We start from the raw sequence: 21074 nt of genomic DNA on the forward strand, positions 1-21074 counted from the left end.
AACATGTTCGTAAGTTTAAAGTCGTGCGACCTTACAGTGGTAGAGGTCGCGCGGCTTCCACACACCTTACGTTAATCGTACGATCGCGGGATTTCCCGCGATTATCGTACGATTATCGTAAGGTGTGTGGGGACCTTAAGACTGGAACAGAAAGAATCTGGAGCAGCTGTGATACTAACCTATCAGCTAATGAAAGCTAGAACCTGATTGGTTGCCATGCACAGCTGATCTAGATTCTGTCTGCTCAAGTCTTAGTAAATTCTCCTCATTGTCTCTTTAATTAAACAGAAAAAGTTTAATTACATTTTTCTAAGTAACCCTTGTAAATGTATTATGATCCTGCTAGTAGATTTATTGGATAAGCTCTTTCTTTATTAGGGTGACAACACTATTCTTTTTGAGGTGCAATCACTGCACTGTTGTCAAGCTTGCTGGTGCTAAAGCCTCTTAGATATTGCGTTGATAGGGAGTGTCTATCTTTACTCACATCCCATTAAGCAGAATTAACCATTAAAAAAAAAGAGGTAAACTAAATATGAGACATTTCCAAATTGCTTTGAGAGCTACTTTTTTATATTTATCCAACAGCAAAACAACTAGAGGGTTTTGATGAACTTTAAATATGATAATTTATTAAACTAAGATAAAAAATAAGAACCTAAAAATATATGCCCTGCCCACATGAATTAATTAAATATTTCACTCTAAAAAATGACAGCTGACATTAGGGCTGGTAATTAACGCTTTTGCTTTTTCCACTCTGGTTCCCGGAAAGGAGGTCTATATCCATTCCCACTTTTTATGATCTTATACATTTTATTTAATTAAGTCAAGGGGTCAACTCTCAGGGTACAAGAAACTTTCCATAATTTACATTTCAGAAATAATATTACATTTGTTACCAGACACAGCAATTTTCATCCATACTTTGCAATGTCCTTTTTTCACAGCAGCAGTTTAAGTAAAATTTAGTGCTCGCCTTATTTCTGGCTTTATGTGTATATTATATAGTGGAAATGTGATTAGATCTTATTTTCTTTTATATAATGTTTTCATTGGTACGTGCAAATATTCTTAAATAACCTGATATTTTCTGATCTGCAGGGAAAATGTTTATGACATACTATGGAAAATAAATATACCATGTACTGTTTATACATACCTCAGATATTTGCTTTCTTTTTACATTTTTCATTATTAATGCAAAGTTCAAACAGTTTTCCATACTTTATCAATATATTTAACCAGAGTCTGTTACATAAAACATTTGCTTAATCTTGCTTATAAGTGAACCCAGGTGTAGTATATTCTAAACTCCATATAAGAACAGTGATTAATAACACCCAATCGTATTACACCTACAAAACACTTTCCTTTAAAAATGGCCGTTTTATTACTCAGCAGGCATGTGAATGCTTTGTCTCAGTAGCAGGAGTGGCTATTTTAGTTCATATGCTATGCCTGGATTTCAGTTTTAACATACATGAGTTTTACACAAAGAATGGAAGTGACCAGATTTAGTGTTCCAAGTTATTTACAAGCATTCAGTAATACTAGTGGCATTGCAGTCCATTGCTTTCCCTTTATTAGTTTAAAAAAAGATCTTTATTACTGAACAGATATGAATGTGAGGCATACATGCTTCCATGCCTATTACCTGCAGACAACAACACAAGAAGAACTCAGAACTCACATTCTATCTATCTATCTATCTATCTATCTATCTATCTATCTATCTATCTATCCTTTCAATCCTCCTACCGAATGCATACATAAAGTAGGTCACCATTGCACTGGTTGCATGCCTCATGATGCCAGTAGGGAAGAGCGGATTATCTTGGTTCAGTTTGCAGGGCGTTTGATGAACCCATTGCAATGTCCAAAACATTCTAAACTTTAATTCAAACTCCATTGACATTTAATGGAGACGAATCATGAACATAAATTCTGCTCACCTTCCAGGCTAATAGGCAAGGGCTTGTAAAACAAACAAGCAAAAGCAGAGACACAGGCACTCCAGGGTGAAAAACAACAAACGTCTATTTATTGACGTGCAGCATACCAAGTATTTCAACAAACATTTCAGGGTCGCGCAGGATCCCCTTCCTCAGGCAAAAGCCTGAGGAAGGGGATCCTGCGCGGCCCCGAAACGTTTGTTGCAATACTTGGTATGCTGCGCGTCAATAAACGTTTGTTGTTTTTCACCCTGGAGTGCCGGTGTCTCTGCTTTTGCTTATATTTGTGACGGTTGCCATCCGTCAATTACCGTAGCACCCGCTTCTTGAAAAGGGATCGTGCGGTCAGGAGTGCGATGGGACTATGGACTTTCTGTAAAACAACCAAAGGGCATGGGGAGCTGGGCACTAATATGGGGGACACATACAAAATACCTTACAGTGGGGGTCTTCTTTATGCAACTTCAGGAGGGACATTGAAAAAACAAGATTCCTTTTTCCCCACATGCTTGGGAGATGCCTTTAAACTGTATGCTGTGTTACAGAACAGTACAATTGTCATGGGCACCATACTCTAGCATCATATATTTTGCATGTATAGTATTATTTTGTTTCTACACTATTGCTAGGCTTAAATATAGCATCAGCACCCCAATCTGATTAATTTCAACTTGAAAAAAAGCCTTTTCCAGATAGTTCTGGCTGCAACACCTGATTTTTAATTCAGCAGTAATAGGCCCAAACTGAGTGTCGGAAGTAGCAGCCACAACAGCCTTAAATGCTAAAGGAAAGTTTGCAAAAAAAAATAGCCCTCAACTTCATACCAACTGGCCAGTAACAAAAACATTTCATAGTGATCTTTTATTTTTTGCAGTACCACAATTTATGGAATGAAAGTATCAATAAATTGTCAAACCAGAGTCTACAAAAACTCTTTAATACCACAACTCTACATCCCAGAAATGAGGCTGTTTTATTGTGAAATATAAACTAGAGCATACTCTTTTAGAAGAGACAACAGCCAGAGATATTGTACAGACTACATGCACAATATTTAAGCACTTGTAGAAGGCTGCAATTTGAAAAGTACGCGCTTTTCATTCATAAATCCAGAAGAAACACCAGAGACATTGTGTCGCTTTTACTCGCCTCGTTTCACCATTCTGATTTCCTCTTCAGTTGGTGACAAGCTGGTACACGTGTTGTTAATTAGAAGCCATTGACATGGATAAAAGAACTCCAGATCCCCAGAGCCTACCCTGGTTCCATACTCACACAAATACTGGTTGATGGCTCACTGCTGCAGGTGTAGCCGCTACAGCATAACCAGCTTCGATATTCAGTGTCGGGTTGTATTGCATATGAGGTAGCTAGCAGGCAGCTTGTGCTGCCACTGCATTTTGGTCAGGCAAACACTTGCTGAGCATGACCACCTAAAGTGGATGCACACTCTTCTGGCCTGTGTAAAATCTCTGTTCTATTTCTATTCCAATGGATCAACAACTGCAGGAGTTAACTTACTCAGAGGATCTAGAGTTTCCTTGAAGCTGGCTTTTAGGTAATGTGTGCAACGTTGAAGGGTAAGGCAAAGTCTTTAATAATAATAGGAAGTATTACTTCATACCACCTAAAGGTTATAACTAGACAGTTCAATCAACTAAATAATCCATCCAAGAGATATATTGAGAACATTAACAAGTTCAATCCACACTCCACACCAGCTGAAAGATAATCTGTCGTAATCAATGCTTCACACAGAGATAAGCTATCTTGAGTGGCTCAATACGTTAAGGCAATAAATATTCATGTTTCAGAGGGAAGTGAATACTTGCGTTTAATGATCACTGAAGGATCCCATTCAGAGGATAGGAGCTTGGTGAAACATCAACTGTTTGTATACGATAAGTCAAGAAGGTAGGGAGTAGAAGTTACTACTGTCTGGGTATAAAAGACAGCCTGTGTAGCAAGGTTCAGCAGTAGTCTGATGATACAGGGAAGAGGAGTAATCCTTGGTGTGAGCTGCGGTGCAGCTGCACTGTTTTATGTGCAGGGAACAACCAGGATGGTGAGGTATGGAGCGGGTTGTAGTGGCTTGTGCTAGCTGATGTGAGCAGGATGGAGACAGATAACGCAGGTAGAAGCCACTCTCGGCGTCCACGAGAATACAAGGATGCCGAGTAAATCAAAAGTTGCTGCTAAAAACCTCCAGCTGACTGTAGAGGGAGGAGAAGAGTGATTCCGGCTGCTGTGATTGGCTGGAGTTCTCACTGACTGCATTCAAGATTAATGAGCAGGTGAGTATATTACAGCCTGCTGCACCACATCCTGGAAGTCTGGGTACCTAACTAGGAACCTCTCCCCTGGCACATGTGTGAACTTTCCCTACTGAAGGGCAGACCGAAGGTTGATGCCTTTGTCACACACGACCCTGGCACTAGATGGCATGGGGTCAGCCACCTCTGTCTACCTAAAGGGCTGCCAGAATCCCTGGTCCAGTGAGGCTCCTGTCCCCCAGACGTGCCAGCTACAAAGCATCATAGACTCTTGGTGACTTAGGGGGGGACTGGTGGATCTAAGGAGTCTTTGGGTGAGGCCTTTGAGGAGGAAGCAGTAAAGATGACTGAGCTGTCTCCATCAGAGAGGTGCAGGACATGGGAAGGCACCACCAGCTCGAGTGATGTCGGACATCCTGCATCCTTTCGAGCCACCAGCAATTTTACCCAGTTGACCAAACAAAAAGTAGATGTAACATGTCTGCCCATGCCTGCTGGACCAATTGACTCTGGTTATGTGAACCATGCTGCTGACCATGTGGTCCAGCAAAATGGAGACCTTACCTTCCACATGCTAGTGGAGAGCAGGGACAATGTTAAATTATTTTGTAGGTTTTGATTTCCAGGATGTGGCAGCCATAGCACTATTGCAGCATTTGCTCCATCAGTATAAATATATAGATAGATGGAAAGATAGCTAGATAGATGGTTATGGCAAGTTGGATCACTCAGCGCAGCTAACTGTGAGCCAGGAAACATAGAGATGGCTTTATATCTATAGGCAGCCACCATTAGTTTGTATACCTAGGGGTGGGGAGCAGCTGATGATGATGATGAAAAGGAGGAGAAGAACAGACTTACTGTAAATGCAATTTTGATACCATTAAACATTGTACAAAATGAGTCTGTCCTCACTGCATGTAGGAAAGGTAGAAAGGAACAGGAATGGATGAGAAAGCATGATTCGCCCAATAGAACTCAGCCAACAGTCACAAGGTTGGCTGTGCCTTTGTCTTCTTTTATGCTCCCTGTCAAAAATTTGTAAGGTACGTATACAGATTTAAAAAAAAAGTTATGTTGAACTGTCTTTAGGCTAAACACTGAACTGTTTATTTGGAAGCATACTGTAGCTTATTTTAAGCCTGTACATTGCTATATAGCAGATTTTGTTTCTCTGCAGTGCACCATGCTACCTAACCTTCTGCTGTGAAGTTTATAAAATGCTGTTTCATTATTCTTATATAAATATTGTACATCTGGAGCCTGTACAGGCCTGAAACTTCATAATCCCACATATTCTCCCTACCGCATAGACAGGGTGTGCACTTGACTGTTTTATAAATGTCTTTTGTTCCAAATAAGCATGGTTTCCCTAAAAATCAATGGTGTAATAAAAAGTGATCTCATAAAACTATCCAAATGACAGATTCAACATGCTGCCAACGTAGTAGTAGTATTAGTATTGTATTTATTAATGGATCACTGTTGTGAAATATACTGTATTCAGATTACTGTATGTGGTAAATATATGTAATGTATTCAGTGTTAAATTAGAGATATTCAACAGCCTGTGTCCAGTAATTGAGTGTAAATGCAAAATGATATTGATTTACAAGAGTAGAAGAAGGTCCATCAATATAAGGCAACCTACTAAAGGTGCCCATACACCTTACAATTTATCTGCAGATTTTCTGTGGTCAGATGGAAAAAGTGCAACAGATTGGCCCAGGTGGAGATTACTCCATCCACAGAGTTAAGTGTAGATGGAGGAATCTGTTGCACCTTTTCCACCTGACCACAGAAAATCTGCAGATAAATTGTAAGGTGTATGGCCAGCTATAGCCTGACAAACCCTACATAAGGGGTCAGCAACGTTTACCACATTAAGTGTCAATTTGCAAGAATTAGAAAACCAGCCTGCCTGTGAACATAAGTGTGCCGTAGCTGTTTAGTCTGGTAACCTCTCCCGACAGGCCACGTTGGATGCTGTTTGGTTAGTGTTTTAAAGTGTTTTTCAGAGCTCTTTGATTTTACATGTCCACAGTGTTTTTAACTCAGTCTGCTGCATGTCAAACTCCTTGATCCCTGTCCACTCAAACAGGAGTAGATGGGTTTTTCTCCTCAAGGTTTTCCAGATCAATAAAAAATTAAACCAAGGGTTGTTTTGTAAGTCTGTAAAGCTTCGTTTTTATCCAGGTAATGATATAGTTAATAGTAGTTAGTGACACTCAAAATGACTTTATGAAAGGGGCCATCCAGATTCCTTTAAGGCCCCCTGCCCACAGGCGAGGGTTGTGGTGAAAAGGCACTTGTCCTCAGTGACATGGGGACAAGGTGCTTTTCAAGGGGGTCCCCCTAGCAAAGCACCTTTGCCATGTTGAGGGCATGTGGCCTAGTATGGTGCGGGGGGCGCACACTTGCCACTCCCTCCCCTTTCTGCTCTGCCAGGCTGCTGCTCAGAAATGGGTCTGGTAAGGGATTTTAGTTCTTTTGGTGTTGGGGTCCCCCCTAAAATTCTTACCAGACCTAAAGGGTACAAGGTTATTGCACCTTGTACCACCATCTCTATCCTTGGAAAACCACCATGCCCTTACGGAATCCATGAAATACACCAGAAAGGCACCCCTCTAAGGCCTATTGTCAGCTGCATTAACCCTTTTACATATAACAGTGCTAAGTATCTGGCTACTATCCTATCACCCTTAGTTGGCAACACGATACACCATATTCAGAACTCTAAAAACTGTATCAACGAGGTAGGTGTAATCAAGTTAGAGCCAGAAGAGACAATGATTTCCTATAATATCACATCCTTTTTCACTTGTATACCTACTGCAGAGGCTATTGAGACTGTAAGGAAACATCAGAAATAAGATAAGACTATTTGACAGTAGAATAAAACTTAAGCCAGATCAAGTACATTCATTGCTGAAACTTTGTCTCAACACCACCTATCTTAACTACAAGGATAACTTCTACAGATAGAACTAGAACATGGCTGTGCTATGGGATCATCTGAATCCCCCATTGTAGCTAACCCGTACATAGAGGAGGTGGCGAAGACACTGTGTGTTACATGTCAAGGAAGACTTAATGCCTTGGTGTCATTCCCCTGAAAGAGCACGCCAGCTTCGAAGTTTGGGTGAGTATAACTTATTTTTTAGCACCTAGACAAAAATGAGCACTTAACCCTTGCAGTGCATGGGGTAGCCCCACTGCAAGGGTTAAAAACGTTTTTTTTTTGCCTGAGTTCTGTTTTAAAGAAGAAAGGAAACCCGTAACATACCTGGGCAATTCAAAGGAAATATGATTTAAAAATGCATAATAAAAACCAATGTCTAAATGATTTGTGGATCCGATGATAAATACAGCTGAAGCTATAACCAAATCTCAACTTTTTCCTATAAAAGTCAAGCTTGATCATTTTGGCGTGGGGTTTTCACTGAATGTAACTTCTGCTTTTACATTTTGTTTATTGTAATGCCCAGTTTTGGAAAAGGTTTACAGCGATCAAAAATCAGCATTTATAAAATGAGATTCATATACCAATAAAAAGGTCGTTGTTTTATTGTTTTTCACACCCTCCAGGAGATTATTACATCTGGCATGGATATATCATTTCAACAGCAGACTGTCCCTAACAATTGTTTTAAGATGCTGGCAATGGTGATAGAAGGTGCTGAATCAGCACAGTTTCCTAGAAGCAAGTAACTATTAAAAGTCCTAGCACACATATCAGTATGACTCTATACATATCATACATGGAGATATAAAAGGATTTAGGCATCCCCTGTGCGGAACCAGCACACCGTCCTGTTATACAGTTCCCAGCTGTTCCTATATTTTCTTTGTTCCACAAAAAATTTGGTTTCCTGTGTAGATTTTGATAGAGTTGTTAGAGATCAGTTTAATGGTCACATCCTGTTCCATTTGTTTACGTATTTTTAGCATTTTGTTCAGTTTGTTATGAAGAGTAAGATTCAATTGGTAACCAAGAGTTACTATGGATCATAACAAATCTTTCTTATAGATTTATCCAGACTCAAAACACATTACAAGGCTTATTCCAGAGAGATCTTCCACAGTTCATTCCTATATTAACTAGAGATTTGCTTTACCAAACCCACATCAACCCGTGCTGTTCCTCTGCTTCTCTATCCATCACCTTGCCAGACTGTGTTTTTCATTCTGACACAATTGCTATTTATTCTCTCAGTATGTACTTTCTGTTTATGTCATCATTATAAAAATGCAAGCTTCGTGGGAAATATGTTAATGATTTAAATCAAGAGATCCCAATGTAATAACTTGAAGCATGTGTCCACAACTAGGAAGGTTATTGAAATCAGTTTAATTTCAGCTACACATCATTTTTATATTGTGTAGATGTTTATTTTCCAGTGACCAGAATGGACTGAAGGGCTGTTTGTTGACAAATTGCATATGTGCAACAGTGGCACAGAAACCCCATTGTCTTAAAGTACAATTGAAAGTGACACTAATCTCAGAGTTAAGAGTTAAATCTTAAAAATGCATTCCAGTACCTTAACTATTAACAAAAATGTATCTTATTTGTGTATTTCTCAAGTGTAGAACCTCAAATCATTTCTGAATCGGTACTGACACTGTCCTTCCTTCTAGAGGGGGGCTACTTTTGTTCCCCATGGTTCCTGTGTGTGTTGTAAAGTAGCCACCACTCCAAAGCTTGCACCCGTGATGGACTATAATCTCAATTCAAATGAGTAAACTAAACATAAGATTGAATCATGCGTCCTCTTTTGAAATCTGACCCATCTTACCTATTTTACTGACCACTCAGTTACCACTGCTGAATACAATGTGTAATAACTGATATACAACCTGGAGTGCATACACAAAGATAAGATTAACAAAAGATAGTTATCATTTTCACAGCAAGGGGCATTTTACATTTGAACTTATGAAGTTCTATTGTGCTAGTTAATGATGTGTGTCCGTTATAGAGACCATCAGTTTGGACATAACAGTGACATTTTCATTTTTTTTAAATAGTTGTTAGATAGCCCACCAAATTCTGTAAGTTAGGGACAATTATTCAGTACAGAGATGTCCGCACTCCGTGGGTCCTCCATAACATATTCAAACTTTATTGTAATCCACAAACCAATTTATGCCATGTAACGCTGCCCATCAAAAGAGAGTCCCTCTCACATGTTTCACCCAAAAGGTCTTAATCATAGATCTCTATGATCTCTATTAATTATAGAGATCATTGAGATCTCTAGATCTCATAGAGATCTATGATTAAGACCTTTTGGGTGAAACATGTGAGAGGGACTCTCTTTTGATGGGCAGCGTTACATGGCATAAATTGGTTTGTGGATTACAATAAAGTCTGAGAGGGACTCTTTTGATGGGGAGCGTTACGTGGTGTATATTGGTTTGTGGATTACAGAAAAGTTTGAACATGCTATGGAGGACCCACGGGGTGTAGCTATTCTTGTACTGGATCAATTACAGGTAAAGACGCCCTTTTAAACCTGCACCTGAGGGATCTCCACCACGGGAATCTAACCACAGAATTGGAGCGGTGAGAGTTTTCATACTTAGTCAGACTTTCACATGGAACTCTGTGGGCCAAAAATGTGCACAGCTTTCAAAATACAGTTTTGATGGGATGATAAACATCCTATCATTGTTCCATATTAAAAGTATTACATTCTCAAACCTGGGCACCAATTTAAATGTGCTTTCCCAACCAATACAATTATTTGGATAATCAAGTCGAAATATGCTGTTAATGAATAGTTGCAACAACTGGAAATATTCTGGCTAGTTTATTGTGAAGAAGTAGCAGGAAAAGCTTCCTTTCATAAGGCAGAGTTAGACATCTAGGGTCATACATCCAGGATCTCTACCCAGCTGCTTCTACTTATATAGAAACTTGGTAAGCAGCGGTGATGAAGGAGCTACATATGTTTGTCCACACTATGGAAACATTTGTTGATGAGAAGCTTGGGACATATGTGTAGAGTTCTATTTTAGGGAGGACCTATCATAGTAATGTTCTTGCAGTGGTGGACATAGGCAACAAAGGGCGCTCACATACAATTAATGCATCAGTAAACACTTATTCACTGTGTATAGGTAGATGCAGGGGAAGAGTACCTTCTCTAAAGTCCTCAACTCTCTCATGGTACATAATATAAAACTGGAGTAAGACCTTAAAGGAGAACTATGGGGTTAGGGCTTTTCCCCATAGTTCTCCTTAGGGTAACGGGAGGACACAAAGTAGCGTCCTCCCGTCACCCTAAGCTCAGTATACCGCGAGCTACAGCTCGCGGTATACTGAGACGCCGCAGCTGAAGCGGATCCTGACAATTATGCCGTGAGCCATGACAGGATCGGTAAGTGAGCGATGCCAGTATGTGTTCGCTCACTTCCCGATCTACTGAGCCGAGCTGTGACAGTTTCATTGTCACAGGTCGGCTAGAACTATGAGGATGAGTAAAAAGCACTCACCTAATAGTTCTCCTTTAAATATTCTTTCCCTTTTCTGTCCAAAAGCTGTCAAGAGGAACTAAGTGGAGTATTCTGTATGTCTCAGTGTCAGTAAGACAAGGAGTGAAGAAGGTGCTAGTTGTCCAACAAAAATTATATTACAAAGCAAGGTTAGGGCATCATAAATCCCAAAGGGCCCTCATGTCATAACAATGTGTCTACCCCTGCTTGACATCGTCTTTATGGATGTTCAGTATAAAATGCCTGATGAGTTTAGCTGATGAGTCTTCAGTAAATAAATGCATGGTCTGCAGGCATTTATGAAAACAATTTTCCCTCCATTTGACTCGTTTCCCAATGCTTATAATAACAGACTTAATTGTGTTTTCCTCTGGATTGTGAATTTACTTAAGTTGACAATTAGAGAATGCAAGACTTCCTGTTCTCTGTAAATGGAGTAGATGCGAACACTGTGGAATGACTTTGCCAGTCAGCTAACTTTGAAGTGCAGCTTCTAAACATCTTGGTTTCATTTGACTGTAAAAACTGTTTAAGTGGATGCTGGATGCCTAGACAGGTACAGCTGTTTCACTATTTCACACCACTATATAGGCTCATTCAAATGTGTATATGATAAGGTTACAGTGTCTATAAATGTTAACTCATCTTGTGTCTGAAGACCATAATGATGTTTAAGTGGAAACACAGAGTGCACAGTGCACGCTAAAAAGATCTGCAATTTAGATTTGTGGCTGCACCTGTAACATTCCATCCATTTTCCTGGCAAAAAATAGACTAATGTTCATTTTAAAACGGGTCATCGCGTATTTGTCTGTTCTTATCAACACCTGCCTTATGACAAAACCTTATTTTTCCAGGGAAACACCTTTGTGTTGGCTACATTCTTTTCCTTTTGTGTTCATGGCCCTGATTGCGTGTCGTTCAGTTGAACACCTCCTAGTATATATACAACCTAAAGAGTCTTTTCAATTTGTATGATTTGTGGAACATAGCTGTAGGCTTGTTATAAAGAATAAGCTTGGACAAATGAACGCAGGTTAATTTATTGTACATATGACATTTTTATGTATGGCGTACATGTGTTTGTTGATTACCTCTGCAGGTGTGGTTTCCAAGTTGCAATTTCTCAAATAACTGCAAAGCAATTACAACCAAGCAAGGCATCTTTAGCCTGTTATAGGGTCATATGTATTTCATTTTTAATAATGTTCTTCTTAAGCGCAACAGAGTTTTAAATAGTTATAAAAAAAAGGGAGAAATGCCAAGATGTATAGGAAAAACAAGGTAATAACATGATTGCTACTTTGTGATATATTTTATTGCTCTTCATGCTGAAAATAGATCATCACAGGGTTTTTGTCCATACAATGCTTGCGTTTCTGTTTTGAGTAGATGCTGGTATAATGAAGCTTGTTGTTTTTCTTATATAAGTTGGAGACTTCGGCAGCAAGATGTCTGCAGCTGAAACCTCGGGTGTGCCCATTTGCTGAAGGACTTAAGGTGCCCATGCACCTTGCGATTATTGTTTGATTTCCAAACGAAAACGGGTTTTCGTACGATAAGCGGCCAGTTGATGGGAAGTGATACAATTACTGTACAAATGGCCGAATTTCGTCTATCAGGCAGGCTTGAAAACTTTTTTTGAATTGTACGAAAATCGATGGATTAGTGGCGTTGAACAGTGGCAACATGAACAGTGCATATGCGCAAACGAAAATTAATTCTGTCCATCAACGAAATTCGGTCAGTTAGTATTGCTAACAAGCAATAATTGAAATCCACATTGGTCTGTGCATGATGGGGCAGTCCTGCGGAAATCGAACGACAGGTTGATGATGGGGCAAAAATCATACAATAATTGCAAGGGTCACGGCCACCTGCACAAGGGAATATCACTCTTTTCAGTTACTTTACATTATGGAGACACGAGCAGGAAGGGGAGGTGGGGGGGTTAAATGAATAGTTCTTCTGCAGTCCTAAGGGTGTGGTCTGTGTGGTGTGGTAAGTGACCTGACACTTAACACTTAAGGTGAGACCCACCCATAATTATAGGGGCCAATTTATATTGGAGGGCAGATATTGCTGACTGCTCTCTTTGATATTCTTTGCACTATTGCTCAACAATGTGGCTTGCATTTTGCAGTCCATTCATTAAATGCAAGCCTTGATATTGAGTCTGTGGTACTTCCTGCTTAGTGCAGCAAAAAGAACTCTGTGATTAGAAGAGATCTGTGTCAGATCATATGACTCTGCTTTTTGTTCTGACGTCCATTCATTTTTTGCGCTTTTCTGGCTTTGGACTTCTGAAGCCAGTGGATCGAAATCCATTTTTTGTAGTTATACAGCAAGTGTGTGTGAAGTCCCACGGTGTCTGCCTGCGGGTGCATTTCCATATACTTACCTTGTGTCTCTCCTTGTCTCTCGGCCGAAAATCCAAGCCCCAAGATGCTTTGCAGCCACCCGAGAATTTTCAGATTTTCGGACGGAGCGCGCGGGAAGACACAGGTAAGTATTAAGCTCTTTTAAAGCGGGTTTAAAAAAAGAGCTTGCTAGCAGTAGATATATGCAAAAATAATTAAGGGTTTAGAGACCCTTGAAGCAACAAAGGGGCAGACTTACCTCTGCACAAACTTTTGGGAAATACAATAACCCACTTACATGAGCAGTGGATTGAGATTTATGGAAATCCTTAAAGAGGAACTCTGGACATCTGAAAACCTTTCCCTTGCAGTTAGTTGCCCCTGAACTACAAGGGTTTAGTGCTCATGTTTCTCTAGGGGATGGAATAAATCAGATACACTTACCTGATCCTGAGTCCCACAGCTGTTGGCAGTCACCTCTCTCCCCCTCCACTAGAATGTCCCTCTGTATCCTCTTGTCTAATGCAAGGCAATGGACCTGCATATGACGCAATTACATCACCGGTCCTTAGAACGCAAGATCCCGGGGGAGAAGAGGCTGTGGGGACTGGTCTAGCAATCAGGCAGGTCCGAGATGAGTATATCTGCTTTATTCCATCCCCTGAAGTAAAATGAGCACCTTGCAGTGGGTAGCCTCACTGCAAGGGAAAGTTTTTTAAATTCCTGAACTTTAACTACCATGTACTGTTGCTTCAGCTGCAATAAGAAAAAAAAATAGTTTTCTGGAAGTTTAAGAAAATCATAGCTAGCTGAAGGTTTTTTTTTTAATACAAATTTGAATAACATAAACAATTTTATTAAATAAATAAAAATGTCTCTTTAATGTATCTGGCTGTAAATTACTTATATACAGTATATATAATTTAAGGAAACTAGAATTCATACAGATGCATAACAATGGCCTTTTATACCTCATTTCAAATATGAACTGCAGCACACCATGTAAATGAGTGAGAACATTGAAAGTTTTAGACACAGTAGACTTGTTTTACCCGTGTGAGGACATAAAGCGAATGTGATTGCTGTCAAATCTCCTTGCTGAGCCTAGAACATTACTCTGAAAACCTTCTCTCTACAGATTCAGCGTGACAGGTTAGGAGTTTGTTTAACGGGTCATAATTGAAGCTCACATTTCACACTGTGAGTCTAACAGACTCATTCCAGCCTTATCTTAAGTTTGCTAGAAATATTTTGAAATGCGCATTGCTTCACCATTTGGAATCCTGTTTCACATATTTAGCTTTCAGTAAATGAATATATATTGAGGAGGTCTCAGTTACCCTATGCTTGTTTTGCATCTGAAAAATAATCATTGATAATTAGTAATTTATAGACAGCTGTCATTTAAAGACTAGTTCACAGAATTTGTCCTGCGGGCCGGTTCACACCATAAACAGTGCATTCTAGAGCGGTCAGCCTCTAGAACACACTGTATTGCATTATGGCCGGATTCCTGCCTTCAGGGACAGGAAGGGGCGTGGTGGTGCATAGAAGTCAAAGGCATCATAGCCACACCCCCACTATAGGATCATGTCCAGACCAGTTTGTTCCCCGACCAAAAAAGCATCCCAATGTTTCCCTATGGTATTTCTGGGCTCTGTTCACACCGGAGCAGTCCGTTCTGAACCAGACAAATAAAATATTGCTTGCATCATTTACTCTGGTCTGGAATTCACTGAAACACATCAAAATCGCATACAAACACATGCAAACACACTGGAATGCACTGTACCACACCTGAAAGCCAATTTTAAGCTGAAAAAGCAAAAGTGCAGCAAAACTCAATGCACCGCGTTCCAGATCTGGTCCGGAAAATGGTGTGATCTTGGCCTAAAGCCTAAGAGTGTGGGATTTGGTTCCACTTCATATGTGTCAAGAAAGAATTTTACATTCATTCTTATATTCAGGGGCAGGTCTGCCATTAGAAATCATGGGGCCCCATACAGCCTACATGATGGGACCCCCCTGCACCTCCAATAGGAGATCAGGCTCAGCACACACAGTACTATGACTCTGTACCAGTGTTTGCGGTCTCGGGCCTATCACTGCATGGCTCCATGGGCAACTCTCTGCTGCTACTCCTACCGACCAAGTACCAACACTTCACAGGATCTACTGTGTTCTCTGGGCTTTCCTGCCCAACTCTCACCCAGCCAGTGTGAGATGTTGGAGTGCAGGCATCCTGGGTGTGACACAGAGCTGCTATTAGAGAGCAGCCACTATATGTATAATCAGCAGTTGCTGTCTATGTTATGGCTACAACAGGCAGCCCTTGCCAGGCCCAGGCCTGTTACAGAAGTACTGCCTGTACCCCCTATCAGCGGCCCTGTGTAGGGGGGTAAATTAATGCTACCCTAAATATAAACCTCCTGTATACTGAACGAGTTGAAATATTGAAGTGGCCAGTAAAATCTTCTGCAATTCATGGCTTCCATTGTAGACAGCAGCAGTTTCAATAAGGTAACCCACCCAGAGAAATGCCATGTGGCAAATGTTGTGGTCAGTGCATGTAGACTGGAAGTGGCCTAAAAGAGTAGCAAAAGGTACAACAAAGGATGATAAAAGGTAAAGACATGTATTTTATTACAAAAATAATAATGTATTACTTATCTTACTGCGCTGAACTCAATAGTATTGCTTTTTTACATCACCTTACTGAGAAAGTCTGAACACTGTTATATGTAATAATTTACTGTAAATGAATATTTAATTGGTTTTCCATCATGTTCAAGCTATAATCAGAATATTTAATAAGAATCAAATTGCAACTAAGAATTTTTATTCAGATGCTAAATAATACATGGGGACTGCTACTAGCTGTTGCCTTGCAGAGTAAAACAAGGCTAGTCTGTGTTTGCATTCTATAGATTTTATGAAACACGGGTATTTTTTGTGAGTCTGGATGATGCATCAATCATCTAGTTAAGTCCATTTCTCACAGGGACCTGTTCTTAGGTATTTACAATTACATACAGATTCACCTATCACTAAATCATATTTGAAGGATGAGTTTTGGTCTCAGTCCTAAGCTTTAGCATTGCTACAGATTCCACTCCAGGTCCCAGGGTAATGTGTTCCAGGTCCTAATAACTATAACAGATCCACCATATGCCATGGAAATCTCTCAGGTTACTAAGCCCATTGCTCTGTAACTTTTTCTTAATGGGGCTGTTGAATGATGGGACAATACTCCCACTAAAAAAATTATAACTGTATAGAAGAACCACAGCAGTGATAACGCGCACGTACTGCACATATTACATCGCACTGTCATAGCCTGATATATCTAGGAGGGAGAACACACCCTGTGGATCTATTAGTATCTCCACTTATATAATGTTATGTATTTTATTTCTACACAATAGAGTTATCATATACTGCACCCCCTCACCACTTGATTTATCTGTGCGTTTGTATTATCAGTGCTCTACATCTGTTACATATCACCAGGATACACCAGGGAGTTCATTAATTCATAGTTAGATTTATATTTTTAACACATTTGTTTTTACATTATCTACACCTTAGTGTAACATAAGATCAGCTACTGATTGCACAGTAGTACTTACATTGCTAATAGTAGTATATGTCTTGGCAAAATGTCATTGACATGATTTATGGGTCTCAGAGGAAATCTTTTCCTTAGAAGTTGTACCCTGTGAAGGGTGTTAATGTAGTAAATATATAGTAATAGTAAGATTACTGTTTAAGAGTTAAAAAGATCATGTTTTGCTTTAAGCATAGATAGAACCATTCCTGTCTGTCCATCTCTTTATGTATCTTTCTCTGCCATCCTATCTATCTGGAGAGTTGGATACGTTTCTAATATTATTTATCCATTATTAGTTGGATACATTTCTATGATGGTCTATAAAGGTAAATGAGATTATTACATGATGATGAGTACATTGAGCCATTAACCGGGCTTTGTTGCACCAGTGATAGACTACATTTCTCTTTATGGGTGACTGGATCTTTATTTATGGACAGTGCAGATGAGTGCAATCATAGACACTGGTGGTCCAAAACACTACCAGACTGCCAGTAAGCCCAGTCCGCTAGTGATTCAAAGAGGTGCAGCCCATTATTTACTCAACTGTGTGTATTAGTAAATTGATAAAAAGTGATCTGGATGTGCAGTGCACCCCCATAGAGAAAACCTCCTGAAAGAGAACATTCCCCAGCACAGTGACCGAACATAATAAGGTGATATAATGCTTCAAAATTATTACTACAAGTGATTGGAATTCTCACCATATAACCCCTGGTGGTGTTAAACGCTGATCCCCAGTGAATCCTGCAAGTTGATGTTCTGAGCATGTTCTTCCTGTTAAGGGCCATATTTGGATGGTTTTTCCAGTTCTCTGAACAACCTGGTCTCAAAGAAGTGTGGATCAACTGCCTCCCCTCAGCTTACATCTAGAGTGAATTCACCTGATCAACCACAAGTTCCCATTTGCTCATCTAGAGTTTGAAAATGCGCAGAGATGCATTGCTGTGCATGACAATGTCAGTTCCTACTAGACATGTGCACTGCCAAAAAATTTGTTTCGTTTTAAATTCGGATTTGTGTTATTTCGTTTTTCAGGATTCGGGTGTGAAAGTCAATTCGGATTCGGAATTCGGATTCGGACGAAATTCGGTAGCGTTAGTACGAACGTTCGTTTCGTTTTCTGTTCTTATTCGTTTCGTTCGTTCGTTTGCAGCAAAAGTGACATTTGAGGGGGAAAAAATATTTTTCTCCTCTGATGTCACTTTGCTCCAATGAACGAAACGAATAAGAAACGAATAAGAACAGAAAACGAAACGAACGTTCGTACTAACGCTACCGAATTTCGGAAATGGAAATTCGGATTCATTTGCATTCGTTATGTCTGTAATTCGGAATTCGGATACATCCGAATGTCCGAATTTCCGAAAATTCGTCCGAATTTCGATTCGGAACGAAACGAATCGCACATGTCTAGTTCCTACTCACAGCTGCTCACTCTTCTGACCAAGCCCATATTTATCTCATAAACCTTCTTACACTGCCTTCATACAATAGCACATTGCAATTCTCACACTTCAAGGTCTATTCACAAAAGGGTGAAGAGTTTGGGGAAGGCAGGAGAAGTGAACAATCTATGGCAACATAGCTGTTTTGGAAAAATTCTCCAATTCAGCTCACTTTCCAGTTCAGCTATGTTATTCCAGGTTGTTCACTTCTCCTGCCTTCTCCAAACTCGTCACCCTTTAGTGAATAGACCTGTTAATACCAATGTCGCCTTCCCCTGTCAGCAATAGAGCCATCCACACATTAGCACAGGTGCTGCAGTGCAGTTGGAAATAAACTCAATGCCACTAATGCAACTAAAACCTGAAGTAAAATTTAGTTAAAAAAGCACCCTTGTTTATTACACACAAAAGTGTCAAAGAACTGTTTGTCTCCTATCACTTACAATGCAGAGCTCGTCCATCTGGTTTGCAAAGCACTCACGAGTCAGCTTCCATCATTAATGTCCCGGATAATGCAAAACTGGTTGGGTAATTGATTGTATTGTTACAATTTTAAGTTGGACTTAAATAAATTAAACATTTTCTGGGACATTGCCTGGAGACCTGGAAATGATTTAGTTGATGTGGAGCAGATATTGCCTGAGACTGGTAGCCTATGAAGTGGCAGTGATTGTTATTTCAGTATTATATATGAGGAATTAAACTTCAGTGTGCTGCTACTAGGAATGGCTGGAGGTATAAACCAGCCTTCCTAAAAGCTGATGTTTACTTCTCTTCTGTTCGCAGGGTAGACATGATCAAAGATGTAAATAAGTATATTTGTGGATTTATTTATACAGTTTATTTATGACCATAAAACTATTCAGAAATATGAATACGATACATTTTAAGAAACAGAGCATGACTGTGTGCAGTACGTGGGTGGTGAAATAATAAAATAATAAAACTATGAAATAGAAGCAATATTTAAAAAAAGTATCAGCATTTCCTAAGGGCAAAATGCCCAGAACCTTTGACAACAAAACAAATACTGCTGAGCTGTGTTAGAGTTCATAGATAGCATTCATGTTTGGTTTTACCACCCATGAAGCAAGTGCTATGTTATGCTGAAAAGTCTTCGAATCCCTCTGTTTAAAAATTAATGGGAATCAATGCATTTTGGAAAGTTTTAGATTGGATATACTTAGGTGAATGTGATGAGTTAAAACTCAACTCCAGGCAAACATCTAAATACACAGAAGAAATACACATATGGGAGATGTTTACCTGCCAAGGATGTGTATTTCTGCCCATCCCGTCCTGTAATTTACACAGCCCCATAACATAGCACAGCCAGGAGCATGGCACTCTGTTACAGTTCAAATGCAGTGATGTGCTATCCCCACCTTAGAGCCTGCTGAATGGACAGTGGAAGAACAGCGGCAGATGGATGAGGTAATATGTGTGCCCACACAGCTCTCTCTTCCTTTCAGTGTGCTCCTTGCCATTACATTTGAATGCAGCACACATCATTGGCTTCCAGTACTGCCCGTCCTTCAGCTTTTGAATGCTGCTGTATAGGGAATGTCAATTGTTTATTAGTAATAAAGCCCATGCTGGATTCTCAGGCACCTCTAGGAGACAAAGTTCCTCCCTAGTTCTCCAGCCCAGAAACAATTTCAGACCCTGGCTGGGTCCATACCTGACCACCTGCACGCTACAGGCCTGGTCAGATAGCTTTCACCGAACACACCGTCCTGCCTAGGGGAGAAATAGACTCTCACATGGTCAGACCCACATATTTGTCTTTTCCCAGCATGAACCACTGGCCACGAACCTCCTACTGATTGGCTGGAGAGACACAGATTTCAAAAACACTCCACTATTGGTTGCTTTGCTCTGTGGCAAGGTTCACCGAGCAGATGCAAACACTTAGGGAAAGCCAAATAAGCACAGACTATCAAATCAGCTAGACTGGATACAGTCCAACAGGACTAAATTTAAGGAGTCCCCCCGCTTAGGGCAAGGTGGCTACTTTTGTCATTTAGTAAAACAGCACAGTGACTGTACTTCTCCTCGTATCCTAATACAAGTTCATAGACAGAGCTCAGTCTCTAAGAACATTACACTCAGTAGGCAAGAGAGAACTATGGGGTAAGTGTTTTTCCCCATAGTTCTCTTTAGGGTCATAGGAGGACATGTACTAACCTCCTCCCGTGACCCAAAGCTCAGTATATGGCAGGCTATTACCCGCGATATACTGAGAGTGCCGCAGCTGGGACGGATCACAGCAATACTGTCTGGATCCACCCAGCTGCGTGAGTGACAGCTGGCTTTGCCTATCTAGAGGCAGAGCCAGCTGTGCCCGCCCCTCCCCCGTTTGTTCCTCCACTCATCGCTGGAGGATCGGAGGGGGGAGGGAGGAATCCCTGCAGAGAGCGACGACCAATAGTAACTGCTCACTGCAGGGAGACAATTGGGAACTGAGCGGATCGGTGCATGTTTCTGCTCACTTCACTGTGACAGCTTTTTTTGTCACAGGTCAGCTCTAACTATGTGGAATAGTGGAAATTACTCACCGCATACTTCTCCTTTAACTGGGTTCTCAAGTGCATGTGAAACCTTTAGTTAAAAACATTTGTGCCATAGCTTTACCAGCAGCAGCATCAACAGTGAGGGGTACATGAGCAGCAGTGTGACTATGGGACTTACAGGCACATCATGCATCCTGAAAGAGATACACAAACTGTCCATGCTAGGGTGGACCCCTTTCTGTGCCTAGCATGGTCATAAAGCAACAGAGACGGTAACCGGCAGGGCCCCAGGTATTTGCTAGTAAAAAGACAATAGTGGCACATGGAACCTTTACCAGCTACTTTATTTTAAAAAACTGTGTTAAGGGTTATGTGCACTTTAAATCTGTCCTTGATTTATATTCCTGTTATATG

This window comes from Nanorana parkeri, unplaced genomic scaffold, assembly GCF_000935625.1.
Source record: "Nanorana parkeri isolate BGI_ZX_2015 unplaced genomic scaffold, ASM93562v1 scaffold441, whole genome shotgun sequence".
Classification (NCBI taxonomy): domain Eukaryota; kingdom Metazoa; phylum Chordata; class Amphibia; order Anura; family Dicroglossidae; genus Nanorana; species Nanorana parkeri.